The sequence below is a fragment of the Peromyscus eremicus genome, chromosome 12 (genome assembly GCF_949786415.1).
Source record: "Peromyscus eremicus chromosome 12, PerEre_H2_v1, whole genome shotgun sequence".
In the NCBI taxonomy this organism is placed as follows: Eukaryota; Metazoa; Chordata; class Mammalia; order Rodentia; family Cricetidae; genus Peromyscus; species Peromyscus eremicus.
This window is the reverse complement of record NC_081428.1, coordinates 42,931,938-42,951,272: the sequence shown is the minus strand read 5'-3', so window position 1 is coordinate 42,951,272 and position 19,335 is coordinate 42,931,938. Positions and strand designations below refer to the sequence as shown.

The following is a 19,335-nucleotide window of genomic DNA, read 5'->3' as shown; positions in this document are numbered from 1 at the left end:
GAATAAGGGCTACGGCAGATTTGACTTGCTTCAACTTCAAGTTAATCCAACAAGAAAATCATTTAAGAATAAGTACTTTTCCCCTCAAATTTACACAAATGAATGTTTTGCTGAGCATGACATTTAAATGTAGTGGTCCTTAATCTTGAAAAACTTTATTACCAAATTATGTGTGTGCTTAAGTCTTCTGTACTTAAAACTTATGCCTCAGTCCATGAAAAGTTATGTATAGCATTTGTCTAATTCAGCAAAGCCTTTAACAAAAATCCAAACTTATCTTGAAAATCACTTTCAAGCAAGCACACAACAGAAATGGGTGAACAGACAACATACAGCAATTTACTATTTATTTTTGCAAAGTTACCTGAGTGATTTCATCTTGGAAAAAATTAGAATTTTTAAAATCTCATTTTAAACTTTGCCAGTATGCAAAGAGAATTCATCTGAAGGTTGTCATTTAGTCATCAGTACCGTTTTCAAATGTATTATTTCACTAAACTATACACATAAACTATAAACGTAAACATCAGTCGACTTGTTTGATGATTGAAATTAAAACTCACGCTTCAAAGAACCACTCTGCCTGTGTAAGCAAACACCTTCAAGGAGGTAGGTGGGGAGAAGATGCCTGGCTGGTTTACAACCACAGCAGAGAAGTATGGAGGGGAGTGTGGCTAAGTGTATAAGAACAATGCGGAACCTTATGAGATGAGATCTATTTGCCAGCTGCATCTTATCCACCGAATAGCTAGAGAGTCAGATGCTGTTGTCTACAATTCAGCTACTGTAGGAATGTTCTTTAAATGGACAGAAGAATACATGAACGGGCTGAAACATATATGGCAAAGCATTTAACAGGCAACAAAATAAAAAAAATGAATCTGGGAAAAAGTGACTTAAAAAACAGTATTTCTTCTTCTTTTTTTCTTTTTCTTTTTCTTTTCTTTTAAGTATGAGACTTTCCCCCTGATATTTTTGCTTTTACTGAAAATAGGTTTTGTTCACATGTAATATATTCTGATTTCAGCTTCTAATCTCTCTACTCCTCCCTGTTCCTTCCCCATCTTCCCTCCCATTGGATCCACCCTTTCTGCCTTTCACTAGAAAACAAACAGACTTCTAATGGATTATAATATAATGTAATATAATATAATAGTGTCGTAGTTAGGATTTCTATTGCTATAAAGAGACACCATGACCATGACAACTTTTGTAAAGGAAAGTATTCCATTGGGGTGGCTTACAGTTTCAGAGGTTTAGTCTGTTATTATCATGACAGGACATGATGATGTGCAAGCAGACATGGTGCTGGAGAAGGAGCTGAGAGTTCTACATCTTGATTCACAGGCAGCAGAAGGAGACTGTCATACTAGGCTTAGCTTGAGAATGTACGACCTCAAAGCCTGTCTCCACAGTGACACACTTCTTCTGACAAGGCCACACCTACACCAACAAGGCCATAAATCCTAATCGTGATATACCCTATGGGTCAAGCATTCAAACACATGAGTCTATGGGGGTCATTCCTATTCAAGCCACCACAATATGATAAAGCAAAAGCTAATACATTGGTATTGGACCAAAATAAATAAACAGAAGATAAAGAGACCAAGAGAAGGCACAAGAATCAGAGACCCACTCATTCTCACATTCAGGAATCCCATAAAAACACTAAACTGGGAGACACAGTGCAAACACTTGCAGACCTACGCAGGCCCTGCGCATGCTGCCTCAGTCTTTGTGAGTTCATGTGAGCTTTGAGAACATTGATTTAGAGGGCCTTGTTTTCTTGGCTTCCTCTATCCCTCATTGGTTTTATTATATTCTTTCTGTCTCCTCTTCAGCAGAGTTCCCTGAGCCCCAAGGGAGGGGTTTTAATGGATACATTCCATTTAGGGCTGAATGTTCCAAGGTCTCTCACTTTGCACGTTATTTGGCTGTAGGTCTCTATTTAGTCCCATCTGCTTCAGGAGGAAGCTTCTCTGAGGATGACTGATCTATGAGCATAACAGAATATCATTAGGAGTCATTTGATTGCTATGAAAAATATTAATTTTTAAAAATCTGTGTGTGTGCTTCTGTGTGCGTGTGTGTGTGTGTGTGTGTGTGCACATGCGTGCATGCACAGGCACTCATGTGTAACTAGAGAAATATATAAATGTCACAGCACACCTGTTCAGGTCAGCAGACAACATGTGGTGTCAATCTCGGCTGTCCACCTTATTTTAGAAAGGGTCTGTTTGTTATTCTCTGCTAGGAATGCTAGCTGCCACATGAGCTTCCAGGAAATTTCCTGTCTCTACATGCCACCTTGCTGAAAAAGCTGTGGTTCTACAGATGCATGCTCCTATACCTAGCACTATGAGGGTTCTGGGTATCCAAACTCAGGTCCTCACACTTAATGCAGCAAGTGCTTTACCACTGAGCTACCTAGCTATCTCCCCGGCTTTAAAACAGTAATCTTATAGCAAAATTATAGTGAGTGAATGGAAGAATTTTGATTTAAAGGCCTGTGTATCTATTGTCAATGCACTCAAAGTTTTTATTAATGCACTTGATACACATCACATTTCATTAATATGAATTTATTATGGATATGAGATAATAATGCTGCTTCTCTCTCCCTCTCTCACCTTTCTCTTTCTCTCTCTTTTTTACAAGAAAAGGACAATATCTGAATATATTAATTTGTCATTGAAAACAGAGTTTCCCAGCAAATTAGGCCAATTATAAATGAAGTTCCATACGGTTGCTGTAAATCTCTTAGGTATTACCCTCCTGTTCCAGGAACAGTTTAATCAGCCTGAACATCCTCCCATGTAACCAGAGAAATACATTAGTAGAAGATTTTCCACATAATACCTCCATCCAGTGCAAGAATGGTTTTGTTGAACGAGTCCATGCACAGATGAAGGAAGCTGCTTCATGCATACCACAGAGAGGAGTTGGCATGCAGAGTGCATGCCAGCCAGTCTGTTCAGCGCCTAATTGCATCTTTAATTCAAATGTATGGGGGGAGGTAACAGAAGAGCATCAAGATTCTTGTAACAAAGTCTACATAATCTATTTGATGTTGTTGGAAAAACAGCACATGCTGTGGGTAATTGCTAAAACCTCAAAGGATAGTTTCCCAATTACTGACAGTGAAACCAAATGCTCCCAAACCTATAGGAACTGATAGAACCACAGGTACATAGTCATAAGGATAGAGTTACTAATTATCTGGCCATTGTCCTTTAAAAGCCTAGTTTCAAATGACAATAACCTTTGGAATAATTGAATACAGTAAATACTTAAAGACAGTCAATGTTTTACTCAGTGTTCTATCGTTGTGAAGAGACACCATGACCATAGTAACTCTTAAAGAAGAAAGCATATCATTGAGGCTTGCTTACAGTTTCAGAAGTTTAGTCCATTGTTATCATGGTGAGAACCTGGTGGCACACAGACAGACATGGTGCTAGAGAAGCAGCTGAGAGTTCTACATCTGGATCCACAGGCAGCAGGAAGAGAGAGACTTTGGACTTGGAAGGAGATTTTTGAAAGCTCAAAGCCCATCCCCAGTGACACACTTCCTCCAACAAGGTCACACCTCCCAAGCCTTTCAAATAGTTTTACTCCCTGGTGACCGAGTATTCAAAACTCTGAACTTTCGGGGCCACTCTTATTCAGACCACCAGTCAACACAGCTTTAAAAATCTTGTTCCCTCTCATTATAAAAAAGCTGTTATTTAGTGGCTTAGTTGCACTAAATGCCTTTCCAGAGCCTCTATTTGAGGCAATGGTTTAAGAGATGGAATATACCACAAAACCGTGTAGACCTAAGCACACCTTACTTAGTCATGATATGTATGGTGAAAAACACAAGCACTTGGAAAAAGAATTCCATAGCACTATCCATCATCTGGCATTTTGAGGCCATGCATTTTACATGGGACAAGTCAGAGTAGTTGTTTATTTTCTCCTAGCTGTGGTCATCAGTTTGTGTGTTAGTCTGCGTAGATAGATAGCTGGGTTTAAATAACAGAAGTCTAACCCTTGCTAAATAAAGAAACATGGGAAAAGAAATAGATAAAGGAGTAAAAGTTTATAAGGGTTCTAACGGCAATAAAGGCTCAGGCAATACAGGTTAGAGAACAGGAAGTCCGTTGGGAAAAGGTTGAAATGCTTTATTATTACTATGTCAAATTGTTTGGGTCTAAACTAATTAAAGAAAGTAACCTATAATCATAGGCTATTTTAGTTAGAAACTAGGCTATGGAAACCAGCATTGAAACCCAAAGTGAAATTATTATTGAGTTAATGTAATGATATTAAGTTTTTATCTCCTTTTTTTTTTTTTTTGGTTTTTCGAGACAGGGTTTCTCTGTGTAGCTTTGCGCCTTTCCTGGGACTCACTTGGTAGCCCAGGCTGGCCTCGAACTCACCGAGATCCGCCTGGCTCTGCCTCCCGAGTGCTGGGATTAAAGGCGTGTGCCACTAATGCCCGGCAAGTTTTTATCTCTTTTAACAGCTCTATGTTTTTAATACACTTTGCTATAAAATACAATAGCTATTTAACATAACTGTAAATATCCTTATTTATACAGGCATTAATATTTTATTAATCATTTTTCATAGGTTATTCATTTAGTCATTCCAACTATATTTTAAATATTCTAATTTTCATCATGAATGAGAAAGTCTAGAACATATTAGAAACAGTTGAGGGCAATAAAATAAAATAATACTTGAGATCCCATGTTTTACTTCTTAGTATTTGAAGAATAATCTTTGGTAAATTACTCAGTGCATTGACTCTTCAATCATCTGTCTGCCCGGCAAGGATATTTTCTGTGTGGGATGGGAGCTAAAAAAACAGATCTGATAGTATTTTATACCATTTGCTTCTCAATTTCTAGATCCATGACAGATGTATCACTCTTTGTGCTCCTTTGTCCAGATAATACACAAATAAATGGATCAAAAACAGTAAGAGGTCAATATAACTAAGAAAGTACTAGCTGATGTATTTTGTCAGGGAAGAATTAAACCAGTTCTAAGAAGATCACTACAACTTGTCTTCTAACTAATTCCAAGGACTGTATGATATTAAGTCAGATTCTGAAAGATTCAAATTGTGCAAGAGAAGTTCTTCTGACCTATTATTAGGTCAGAAGGGGGCCTACACAGGGGGATGACCTAGTAGCTATGAAGAACACAAAGTTGGTGGGAAACCTGCTGGCCAAATATTGCTGCTTGTGGTAATTCTCCTAATTCATCCAAGTCTAGAGAATGTTATCCTGTATGTGGTGCTAGAACTTTCTCAGATGATGGGTCAGACACATACCAGCTTTTTCTAGACAAGGATTAACAAAGCTGTAAAAATAACTTCCTGTATTTATGACAAAACGTAATTAATCCTAAAGTATGTGACCACTAAAATAAATTTACGCTAAAGAATAAAATAAATTCTATATTAAAACTATCTCAATCTCATATGTCTGGTTTTGCAGCACATTTTGGGTAATATTCACTTCTATATATACTACATAATCATAAATAATCATAGTAGCTTATAAAAGTGTATTTTTACCTTTGTAGATAAGCCTACTTTTTTTCTGACTTAGTAATTTCCTGTGAAAGAAAAAAAAAGCTTAAAAAATAAAAGGAATGGAAAGAAAAAAAACCACATTTTCATTCTACAGAAGTTGTTTACCTTTATTAATCTGGTTATTTTGCCAAAGGGCACAAAATAAATCTCTCTCCTATTAACCATGTAGAGATGCTGCAATTCGGATTTCAGATGACCAACTCCAGCTAACAGCCTTCTCTCTGGAAGAAGACCATTCTACAATTAAGTAGCCTGTTTTCAGAAGTCCTTCACATCACTACATTTTTTCATTATAAGGTTGATTCATTTTACTTTAACCTCCTTTCCATTTGCTGATCTTTTTATAGAATAATAATCAGGCTTTTTACAACCAAGAGATTCTTAGAAAATGCTGTTTTTCCTGTCTATAAATTTCTTTTTTCTTTGATTTTTTTCTACTCTATTAGCAAACCCAATTAGCAAAATTAGATCTAAATCTGCCCTCCAAACTCATAAAGAATTTTATTCCCTACGCTATCAAATTCATCTGTTTCAAAATATCAAATCCATTCAAGCAATATTCTAATTTAAAACTCACAAATCAATAATTTGCCTACATGTGTGAGAATGAACAGCTCACATATTTTCTGGGGTTTCCTTTTCCACTTTCATTCTCTGCTGGGCAGGTGCAAGTTTCTAGTTAGGACAGAAAGTTAGCATAAAATTAAATAAAACCTTCCATACAGCAGTTTGTTGGTTGAAAAAATATCTCCATACAATATTACATACTACAATGCTCACAGAATGAGACCTTCTGGCCATTGAATGTTCTCATGAACTTAACATACACAAAGAAGAAAATAGCACCAGTTCATTTTGATCATTCTTGAAAATCTTTTGAAAATAATGTAGTCTCTTTCTTAGTTTATTAAGTATAATCTATAGAGGAGAATGAACATATCTGAAGAGAAAAATGGTCTGTCAGAATCATCATGTAAAATAATATTTATTGTAGAGTTTGAAGATGATGGTTTAAGTTTGGACTTACTGCATTCAACTTTCTAAATAAACTTTATGACATGCCTTTTTGTCTAACTTCTCTCTTTGCTTAACATCTGAAAAAAATCAGATGAAAGAAAACTATACTAAATTGTACTCATGAAACCTGTACACTAACCTTATAGGTAACAGATAACTTCCACTTAATAAGAGATGAATTATTTTGATCATAATTAACCACTAATTTGTTTTCTAACTTCCAACAAGAGGACCCCTTCTCTATTCATTAAGCCATTTCTTGATACATACGTAGAACATACTGGTATACATACACAAAATCCATTTATCCATGAACATCCTGTTATCAGTTAATTTTAAAGGTTCTCTTTCATTCTGTTTGCTATGGTTCAGGTGTGACTTGTCCTTTAAGGACTTAAGTGTTGAGGATTTGGTTCCCAGAGTGGTGGTGATGTAGATGGACTTTTCAGAGCCAACTCAGATATGCTTGAACTATGAGGATACCTTTTCCTGGGAGACTATGTAGATCCTCTAAGAGCTAGTATTAATAATATCCTGAGCCTAAATACTGAGTTGTTCTTTTAATTCCTGCCCTGCAGTATGGTCTGGACTCCCAGATATGCCCCCACCACTGTGGCGCCAGTTTACATAATGTGCTCATCACTGTTAAGACAACACCAGTTCAACATCCTTGAAATTCTAGAATCATGAGCTGAAATATCCTTTCTTTATAAAGTGCCCAGCTTCAAGGCTTCCATTAAAGTGATGAAAAATGGGCTCATACAGGAAAGAAAGAAAGAAAATTTTAGGATAATTTTACAGTAAGAGGGCTTACATCTTTTCTTAATCTGGAATGAACAGAAGATGAATTTGTCACCCCAAAGAGAAGTAAGAGCAGCTGCATACTTATCCAGACTTTCAATTTATTTGTAACCTACTGTGAATAAACTATTTGAATGATGATACCAGATTCCACTTCTAAGACTTTATATAGCAAATGAAAAATGTAGAACTTTCAATTTAAATAAAAGCTGTAGAGCAAATTTTTAAAATCACCCACTGAGCGTTTGTCACACTTCAGCCGTAGTAAAATGTCTGCATATTATAACATGTGCATATTATATTCATGGTATTATTATTATTATTATTATTCACTGTCCCTTATGAGATAAGAATTATCATTTTTATTTATACATATGAAAATTGAGCTCAGAGAGGGCAAGTGTGATAGTGAGTTTGTTACAATATAAGGTGAAGATCACACAGAAATCTGTTAAATGATCTCTTCCTTTTTGTCCTTGAAGCTTCTGGCAACATTTTCTAATTCAGTGTGGTGATGGAATTACTAGATGATTAAATTGGTAAGAGATGACATTAAAAGAGATAGAAATAAGATATGAAGAAGTCCAAATATCTTATTTACAAATGATATGATTTATCCACATTAGACCCTAAACCAATGCCATAGAAACTATCAGAACTGGTATACACTTTCGGAAAATCGTCAGGATGTAAAATAAACACTTATACATATGTAGCCTTCCAATATGCCAACAATAAGCACAATCAGACAGAAATCAAAGAAGCAATCTCTTTCTTTCACAGTTGAGAAGAAATGAAACCTTTGGAATAAATTGAACTGCGGAAGTTAAAAGACCTCTATAATGAAACTTGTAGAACACTCGAGAGAAGCTAGCTACAAAGAAGGTGTGGTCTATCATGGACTGTAAAAAAAGAATATTGTGAAAATGGCCACCCAACCAGAAACAGTCTACAGATTCAACATTATTCCCACCCAATTTCAAATGCCATTCTTCACAGGAATAGAAAGAAGCAACCCTTCAATTTATTTGGAAGCACAAAGGATCATGGATAATCACTGCAATCCTGAGGAAAAAGAATATTGGCAGAGGGTGGCCGGAAAGTTGGTTCAGTTAGTAACGGCACTTTGCACCAATACTGATGACCCAAGGTCTAGCCTTAGAACCCATGTGGTAGAAAGAGGACCAGTTCCTGCAAGTTGTCCTCTTATCTCTACTCTCCCACTAGGCATGAATATATTTCTCTCTCAGAAAATACAATAAATAAAATTAAAAATTAAATAAACAAACACTGAAGCTATCACCATGTGGATTTCAGTTAATTATACTACATAGACATAGTATTAATTTAAAAAGAAGCACTATGATACCAAAACAAACACAGGCATGTAGAGCCATGGAATAGAACACACCCACATAAACTCACCAAGTTACAACCAGGTGACTGCTTTGATAAACATGCCAAAGTATACATTTTGCAGAAAAGACAGCCTCTTTAACAAATGATACTGCGGAAACTGGATACCCACCTGGAGATGAATGAAACCACTGTGATGGGAAAATTGGATTTCCTCATGTAGAAGAGTGAAACCACAACACTGCACTTTCTAAGTGGTAACTTTCAACTACTTTCTACGTAGCACTTGCTTCGGTATCTTTCTTGTGCATTCAAGTCATGTAAATCAATGGAATGCCCTTAGTGTGACTGGTTTACAAAACAGAATAGGGAATGTTATGTGCCTGTAGAGAAAGGAGAAGTGGAGCAGACCCTAAGTATGAATGCTGCCAAACTGCAGGACTCTGAGATACCCAGGATAGAAAACAAGCTCTGAACGAGCATTTCAGTTGTGGCCCATGGTGGTGTTGGTAAATATGGAATTGTGATATAGAACACACACACACACACACACACACACACACACACACACACACACACTCCTCTTTGAATGAAAACAACAAATCTTATATCTGTTCAATAATTCACAATATCCAGTATAAAACTCACAATTGCTACACCTGTAGTAAAAGCAAGGCATTGCTACCCGAAGTTGTTGTGAGAAAAATTAACTGAAGAGACCATCTCTCCTGGGACCCAGATGCTCCGATAGTAAGCAGCGGTTTTAAAACACTTTTTTTTTTTTTCCTTTTTTTTTTTGGTTTTTCGAGACAGGGTTCCTCTGTGTAGCTTTGCGCCTTTCCTGGAACTCACTTGGTAGTCCAGGCTGGCCTCGAACTCACAGAGATCCGCCTGGCTCTGCCTCCCGAGTGCTGGGATTAAAGGCGTGCGCCACCACCGCCCGGCCTAAAACACTTTTATAATGACATTTAGGATAAGAAATTTTATGTTCAAAGATAAATAAAAAGATGATTTCAGGGAAATTAAAAAATACAAATGAAATTCTAACACTGAAAATACAATATCAAAAGTTGAAAAGTTTGCTGTGGGTATTTAACACCTGTTAAAATAAACACCAACACATCTAGATGAAGCTGCTTCACATTTTAAATACAAACATGGCATCAAATTAAACTGAGCATTATTTTATATACATTTGGTCATTATTTATGTTCCCTTTCAGCTACAGTGGTAAGGAATTCTTTCTTAGAAACGTAAGAGAGACAGCCTGGTAAATTGTACAAGGCACCTTCCATTAATGTGACTTTCAACCACAGTGTGCACCATGCATATTGGTGAGTTTATTTTTCTGTAATGCTGGAAAGTTGAAAAATGGTGCTTAGTTTTTAATTTTTTTCATGACATGTAAAATGATAGATGATGGTCAAAGTTTCCAATATGGCCTGACCTCAAGATAATAAAACCTAGGACTGACTCTCTCTACTCCTCTGGAAAGGTATTAAGCAATAAAAACCATTCATCGGATCAAAGCATGACTCTCAAATCAACCAGCGGCTGATCAGCTATATTCCTTTTTAACTTATCTTTATTAAATGGAAAATTTGAAGGTATTTTTAGCACCCTTTCAAATTTTTTATAACACTTTGATGTGGTACCAGAAAAAAGACAGTAGGAAAATAAAACACTTTGGCCAATGGTCTGGTCTAACTTCAAGTACATGCTCAGTTTGAATCAGACGTCCTTCTTTTCCCATACTGCATTCGTAATTGCTCTCCCATTCAGCATTCATAATTCACTGATGAAATTAGTGTTGCACATCACTACTGTTTTATGGCCTGTATCTCCTACTATATTTAAACTACTTGAGCAGTAATATTATAAATTACCACTATTTTTCATTAGCCCATAAACATGAAAGAGGGCCCTTATTTGTGATTCCTAATCACTAACCTCAGGAAACCAGAAATACTGAAGGGGAACAAAGAAAGATGAAGTCGTATAAGACCTCCAAGGTAGTATTGGCCCGTGATGTGTGATAGCATGAGTCATAGTGATATGTTGAAAAGTAAGATACTTCATTACAATTGTTTTATGAGTTCAATTTTAACTGTTCCGGCTACAGCCACAAAATACATATCTCAGAGTGTTTGAAAAGTCATGTGACACTAAAGTTGCAGAAACCACATATTAATCACTCCTGACAAATATGAAACTTCCTTAGTTAAATTGTACTTCGGTTAATAATAATTTTAGTGAAATTCCATGTTGTGACCTAAGCAGTGAAACTATAGCCTCGCATTCTGAAGGAATCTAGCTACAAGTGCATCCCATGCTTACTATGTAAATGTTTTCCCTCTAAACACAGGGCTTGAGAAAAAGAAGTTGTTTACATGTTACGTAATGTATTTCCCAGAGTGTCTCAAAAACTTCTCATCCTAACCCCTGGAAACTCTCTCCAGAGTCCAACAAGTATTATACTCATTTTACAAATGAAAAAATTAAATTCTGAGCGATTAAGTGACACCTTCAAAGCTCCATACCTGTTTAAATGAGGATGTGAATTCTATGCCAGTCCAAAGTCTGTACCATTCTATTTTACCTTCAAATCGATACAGTTACATTTTTCTCCACAAACTAGACTCTGATGGCTTGTTTAGTATTAATCGCTTCTCAGGAGGTGACTCACTTGATGGGACTGTTAAAAACAAAGTCTAACTCCTTCAAACTGTTAAGACTCTGACACTGGGACTTCTGATGGAGAACTCCACAGCCAGGCTTCTAGCATCTGAGACTGCAAATCAAATGTCTACTTGTTCATTTGAGTAGATGTAGACAGAATCAATTCAGGTCATTTGCCACTAATTAGTCGGTGCTGAAACAATGTTCTAGACACTCTGAGTTCATAACCTTTTCATTCCACATGTCTAAGGACAAGAGACTACAGTCACCAATTGATTAAATTCTATGAACAAGTTAACCTTTGAGTTTCACATGGCACATGAGAAAGAATGGCTTTGATAACTAATGGAACTGGGGGAAAAAAGGTTTTTTACTTAATCCAAAAAAAAATGGTTATAGGAAAAGTGCTTAAGTACTTCTTGTGCATGGACTGGAATCTTCAGAATATAGTGAAACTATAATAATTGAATAACGATTAAATTAAAATGTGATGATGGGTGAATACCTTTGCAGGGTCTCTGGCCCCCAATTGCTGAAATGTCTGCTGTTTGTACTTAAGAGCATGGCCACCCAGGCCTATTTATCCATGCTTCCTTGGAGAATATTTAAGTTGACCAGAAAGGCCCTTAATAGATAGAGAAAGTACTGAAAATGAGAAGAATCTCAACCTTCAAGGGCAAGAGTTCCCTCCAAAAGTCCTGAGGAGTTAAGAAAGCATAACAGAGTAAGAATAAAAAGGCAGCTGTCACCATATCCCTAAGTTAGAGAGCCAATGCCAAGAAATAAATGGTGAAAGGAAAATTAGTAAAAAATGTTTGAAACTATGCACAGACCGCTTTGAATTAAAGAAAAAAGACAAACCCAATATTTTATAGAAAGCATGACAATTTCAAAGGTAGCATTGCTTTATTAGTGAATCCAATGTAAAGTTGGGTTTTGAAAAAAAAACACTGATTTATTGTACTTAAACTCATCTATTTCAGTGGATGTGCAATAGTCAAGATTCTGGTCTGGTTTGCTCTGAGTACAACATGTTTTTGTAAAGAACAATAAGCTACAGGAATATCCCATGTGTCTGGAAGTATTTCATCAACAAGTGTATATGAATGCTTACCTATAAAACAGTCAGAGTAGCTTAAACATAAATTGAAAAAGAATAGCAACAACAGACCTGCCAAAATGGACAGAGGAAAGTGCTGTGGAAAAATCGTGTTCTACAATATGAATATGTATTACTCTCATTGGTTAATAAAAAGCTGACAGGCCAGCAGCTGGGCAGGAAGTTAGGCAGGAAAGCCAAATTGAGAATGATGGGAAAGAGGAGGGTGGAGTGAAGAGATGTCTCTTTACATGTCCAGCCAGCCACTGAGCAATAAGGACATGTAAAAATGAGATAACAAGCTATGAGCTATGTGACAAAGAATAGAAATGAGGATGTATTTAAATGTAAGAGTTAGCTAGTAACAAACCTGAGCTATCAGCCGAGCATTTATAATTCATATTCAGCCTCTGAGTCAGTTATTTGGGACTGGGAGGTTGGGACAGAAAACATTCATTTACAGGAAAGACCATGGGGGTTCAGCCCCACTCAAAGAACTGCAAGCAGCTAAGGAATGCTGAGGGCAGGATACATGGTTTTCCCCAGGGAAGAGCACATCAATTGGTTACCCAATAACAAATGGTCAGTCCTGAAGACATACATACAAGTAACATTATACAGATTGAGCAGATTATATTTAGGAATATATGTGTATATAAATATGTGCATATTACAATTAATGGAAAAGAGGTCAAGGGAGCACAGGGGGGTGTATGGGAGGGTTTGGAAGGAAGAAAGGGAAGGGAAAATGTTGTAATTATATCATAATCTCAAAAATAAAAGAAATAGTAAAAGAAAAATATTTGGGGCAGAAACTATAATGAAACATTCCCTAAACCCATTGAAGATTATCACCCATGCATTCAGATGAAAAGTGTGATGACTAACATTGACTGTCAATTTTACAGGATCAAGAACAACCTAGGAGACAAGGCTCCAGACAAAATTGTGAGGGTTCCATTTGAATTAGGTTAGCCTCTGGGCATGTCTGTGAGACACTATAAGACTGGGTTAATTAAGACAGCAAGAACCATCTTTTATTTATTAATATATTTATTTTAATATTTTAAGTGAAATATAATTGCATCACTTTCCCTTCTCTTTCTTCTCTCTCATTCCACCCACCTAAGTACCCTTGAACCCCTCCCATGTCCATTCACCACTTTCAAGTGGAGGGTCCTGGAATGAAGATGATGGAGACAGTGAGTTACAAGCTGGCATTCGTCACTCTCTGCTTCCTGTCTGTGAATGTGTTTATCTGCCTCAAGTACTTGCAATCATGATGTCCTCAGCATGCTGTAAGCCAAAATAAACCCCTTGTCTCTTGAGTTGCTTTTGTTAAGGTATTTTATCACAGAAATGGGAAAAGCAGCTAAAGAAAACATGGTCCTTCTTTGAAGGTGGAGTGAGAACTGAAGAACATTCAGACAGATCAATCAAAAAACAACCAGTGCCTTAGTCAGAGCACTGCCATTCCATTGATCCTCACCAAGCAGACTTTCTCTTTACGCACTTTACTCTGCCCTAATTATCATTGCGCTTTGATCATCTCCTGTACCTATGTGCCCATGACTCATCTCAGCCACATCACCTCTTCAGATTTCCCTGCATCTAGGCCCTAGCTGCTTGGAATTTTCTGGAGAAGAAAATGTCATGTAACAGTTTTGACTAATGCTTCTGTGAAAGTCCATTTCCACTCAGAACACTGATAACAACTCAGATGTTTCTCCTTTTTTGAAAACCATTCCATTGTGTATGCCTTGTTTCAAACCTTCAACGTCTTTTCGGAGCCTCTTTTTGTCTGTGATTCTTAGCAGTTTCAAGTAGCTTTTCACTTTGACAAAACCATCCTCATCTCTTTTATTATGTGACGCTACCTCTTCTCATTTCTTTAATAATCAATGTTTCTAAACACATGTGGCATTATTTCTTTTATAAGAACACAGGTACCCATTCTTTGATGACAGAAATGGAGACTATTCCTCAAAAATTGCAAACTAGATATCAAAAAAGCATTCTTAGATGGTGACATGCATTCCTCCCTCAAAAAATTGTGTTTACTAAAATTTCAGTGTTAATGTTTCTACCATAATCTTATCTGGGCCTACAGTTGTGAATATAAAAAGAATCCTTATGTTAAAATTCCACTGAGTCAGAAAATGAAGTCACCTCTTCTAGAAAGAGTTACTCCATAAATGATGGGACATTTTTGATGGTAACATACAGATTCCTCCAAAGAATAAAATATTTCACATTATTCTAAGGACACCTATAAATCAAAAGTTAGTGTTAGTTATTAATGTACCTATAATTACAAAAGAGAAAATGTAAAGAAATTCTATGTTTCTTCACTCAAAGACACTAACCATGTTGATGACTGAGATTTTTCTGTCTTGAGAAAACAAAAGCCCTCTAAGTATCTGTGCTAAGTGGAAAATTTACCTTTCTGAAATGTTCACCTGTCTGCCACAAATAAAATTTGTACACAGAGATTGTACCTATTTTGAAATTGATATCATATATAATATGAAAATGTAAACTTACTTCTTAATACTTTCAAAATTGTTCCACTATTCTTCCTGTCATAGTCTAATATGCCTCTGAGTAGAAGGTGTCATTGAAAATATTCATGAAAAGAATGAGGTACTTTATTAGTATTTTCTTATAATACAAGTGGAAAAGAAAAAATATATTCAAGATCTATGTCCTGTCTGGTCCCTGCTCCATGCACTCATTAGCGGTGGTGTGAAGACTGACAGGTCAGTTTTGTGAGAACACAGTTCACAAGCCATCAATGGGGTGGGCGAGTATTTTTCAGACTTTGATTCATTTCACTCACAATGAATAAAATATCTTTGCATTAAAAAGGCCTTCCTCATGAGGGGTGCAAATTTACAAGTTGTCAGCCATCAACATAAAGTAATTTGTAGCCTCTGGAAACCATGTTACCATTGACTAAATGGCTTCAGGTAAAGCAGCTTAGCAATAAAAAGAATAGCAACGCTAAATTTTCTGAATAGCTTTGCTTTCTCTGAATCCATGGCCTTGGTACTCCAAGGGGAAGGTTATAACACCTTTACTTTGAAAGTGAAGGATTCATCTGCATTATATCCAAAAGCAAAGGGAAGATTTTTTTTTTTAAAGCAATCACACAGGTTAACTTCCAAGAAGGATCTATTAGCTTAGCCTTGTCATGCAGGTGTCCATTGAACAATCTTCTTTTCCTCATATGCTTCAAATCCACATTTTTAGAAATTATAAACTAATTAACTAGAAAGTTTTATTTTTCATAAAAGTACCTCAATAAAGTACATGAAGTTATCACTGTCGAAAATTCAACTTTTGATGTTTTATAACCTGAAGAGACAATAACTTTATCTTTTTAGCATATAGACTAAAGCTTACGGGACACAGAAATAGACAAATTAGGTAACACATTTATGAAGATAAAAATTCCATCAGAGCAGGCAGTAAAATGAATGCAAGAGAGAGTCAGCAACAGAAAGAAAACCACCCTAATGGCTGTGGCCTGAGATAATGTTATGCTGATGCAGAAGAAATGGGGCGGAGGGAGGTGAAATATGACTGAAATTCAGAGGCTGGAATTTCCTTTGGGTATACATTATTAAGTCAGATGTATTAAGTGAATATTGATTCTTATCCCTTTTCATGACTGAAGTGTGGTTTTCAAAAGGTATGCAACAAAGTAAGTCTAAATTGCATTATATTTGTTATGTGGTATGCCAGTTATGAAGAAGCCACTTTGAAAAAGAATATTCAAGATGGTCACACTGACACTTTATTTTTCTTGTACATATGGAGCTGATCTTTCTTGATTTTTAAGTTAAATTGCGAGAGTGCACAGCTTATATTCTGTGTGTCTTGGAAATATGCCTGGATAGGATATCTGTGAGAAATAGATGTCAAGATTAGGCTGGCAATAGCAATTTTTGAATGGAATGCTACACACTGTAAGCTTTGTAAGTCCATATTTTATACTAAGTTGCCTAAAGTTTCCAGCTTTTGGCATGACTCTCAACTGTTTGATCGTGTTTTAAAAGTAATACTAGATTTGAGATATCAGTGTAGATGTTTTGCTGACTTTATATTTTGAAGACTACTGTGCTATTGGCAATGAATGCTTGGGCTAAGTTTTTCCAAGTGCTAACTCATATTCACTGGTTAGCTGAGTAATTGCCTTTTAACCCCATTATGATGTGCACTCTGGATTATGTACCCATTGTCCTTTGATTATTTAATGTACTTGACTATAAACTAGACTGTCATATTTTAAAAAGATGTTACAAGCCTTTGATGTAGCTGAAGGACCATTTAAGATGCATGTACATGGATACTACTTTAATTCTCTATAAAATGAAATGTAGATGATGTATATTCAAGGGTGTTTCTTGATGTTTGCCAGTATTGCTTTTCTGAAATCATTTTTTATTTTCTCTATTTATCTTTCTGTATATCCATGTGCTTCCCTAGACAAATGAATATAGGACCTAAAACCGTAAATTATTAAAATATTACCATGCTGATTTTAGTATGTTCTGGTAAGTATTCATTCAATGGCTGCATAGTGATATAGAAAATGAATTTGGCTATTCCTACTTTTATATAAACTATGTAAAATATGACATTGCCTTATTTTCATTTGCTTCCAGAGTGTTGGAAACAAGTATATGACATGGTACAGAATTAATAGTTTATTTCTTAGGACTCTAGGAATTCTCAAGGAACTGGATCTCTTTCTAGAATATGTAAAGCATGGTGAGTGTGGCTGATCATGTGGTCAACTTAGAATAAAGTTGGATCCAATAAATGTTTGCATGCAAGAGAAAACATGCATATAGAATCAACCTAACGTCTACGTCAGGGTTTGATACAATACTAGGCACATAGTATATAATCAATAAACATTTTCTAAGTAAGTATGCAGTATTTTTTTTTTAATTGAGGTCAGGTTGGAGGAGATAAAGCAATGTCCTGAGTTAGAGTAGATAGTCTCCAGTCCACTCTTTTGCTCAGGGTAAGCCACTTATGTTCTGCTTACATTATCATCTCTATTATTTCTTCTTTGTTTATTCCAGCTGATAACAACATAACCTTTAGGTTTTGGGGTAATCCCCACTTCTTCAGGGAACTCCAGCTAAACCTCTGCCAACACTGATCTTCCTTCGTCCAGCGCACTTACAAGTTCACCCACTGACAAGTTCACCCACTTACAAGTTCACCCACTTACAAGTTCACCCACTTACAAGTTCACCCACTGACTTTCGCTTTATTTTATTTGGCATCCAATTACATGATGGCTTACACTACTCCTGAATTACTTAACTACTCCTGAATTACTTAATATACGTCTTTTATCCAGAGGTTTTATCAGCCTGTAAAAATAAATTTATATCAAATGTATATTTAATTTGATCATCATACAATTTTTATTCTTAATAAGTTTGAAATATTCACATGAGATTTTTTTAAAATGTAGTTTTGTAGTTTTTCTTAGAAAAAAGTACAGGGTTAAGTTAACACTAAGCATGTGTTCTTATTTGTCAATTATGAACCTCAACTGAATAGATACTATAGAATTGATCTGGGCACTATCTTTCCACACCTGGCTTCCTTCATATACTTATGTTATCTTTCTGGACCTTGTGTAGCTACAAGATTTAACCCTTCATAATATAGCATACTAATATACCCAACATACACATGTATGTACCATCAAGATGCAGCCATTCCACTTTTGGGCATATATACAAAGGACACTCCCTCTTACCACAAGAGCACTTACTCAACCATTGTTCATTGTGCTTTGTTCATAGCAGCCAGAAACTGAAAAAAACCTAGATGTCCCTCAACAGAAGAATGGAAAAACAAAATGTGGTACTTTTACACAATGGAATATTAATCAGCTATTAAAAGAATTGAGAGGGCAGGTTGGGTGGTGGTGGAAGGAGAGCAGGTAGGGGCAAAACATTTAGGACATAAAATAAATTAATTTAATTAAAAATGACATTATAATATTTGCAGGCAAATAGATGGAACTAGAAAAAAAAATCACCCTGAATGAGGTAACACAGACCCAGATAGACAAATATTGCAAGTATTCAGTTATAAAGGGATATTAGCCATTAAGTAAATGATAAACAAGCTACAATCATAGACCTAGAGAGTTTAGGTACAAAGGTCAAGCGGGGATGCATGGATCTCCTTAGGAAGAGAAAATAACAGCTGCTGTAGGTGGACTGGGAGTGGTGGGAACAGGAATGGGAGGGATCAGGTGTGGGGGAGATGGGATGGAGGGTGAGCGTACAGGGAGAGATGACTGGAACTGGGGCCATTTGGATTGTGGTACGGGAACCTAGTGCAGTGGAAACTTCCTGAAATCTATGAAAGTGATCCTAATGAGGACTCCTAGTAATGGGAGTCGAGAGTCTCAACAGTCCATCTCTTGTAGCCAGGCAAGGCTTTCAGTGGAGGAACCAGGCTGTATTTAAATAAGTGCTTGACCAAAGGGATCTCATGGAATTCCCCAAACAACCCAGGCTGATGCTAAGACAAAGTGATGCTGTCCACATACTCACAGCAGGGCCCCATGCTGACAAAAGCAACCACACAATTCTTTGAACATGGAGAAGTCAAACTGATGCTTACATGGACCTTTTACCCCAGTTTCTAGACTCTTTGGTGTGGGAATGTACTCTGCAGTACTCGCTTCTCTACCAAAAGCGAAACGTGGACACCAACTCAGGCACAAACCTTTGGTCTACAATCTGTT

General features: G+C 36.4%; 1 protein-coding gene and 1 long non-coding RNA gene across 2 annotated transcripts in view; one reads left to right on the top strand and one right to left on the bottom strand.

Annotated features, from left to right (window-relative positions):
* Positions 1 to 19,335, bottom strand: part of Alcam (activated leukocyte cell adhesion molecule) — a 182,440-nt gene that overhangs the window by 91,865 nt on the left and 71,240 nt on the right. The window lies entirely within an intron of this gene.
* On the top strand, positions 5,164 to 8,713 carry LOC131922303 (uncharacterized). Its single transcript, XR_009382244.1, has 3 exons — positions 5,164 to 5,243; positions 5,763 to 5,890; positions 8,195 to 8,713. It is a non-coding gene; the product is annotated as an uncharacterized LOC131922303 (long non-coding RNA).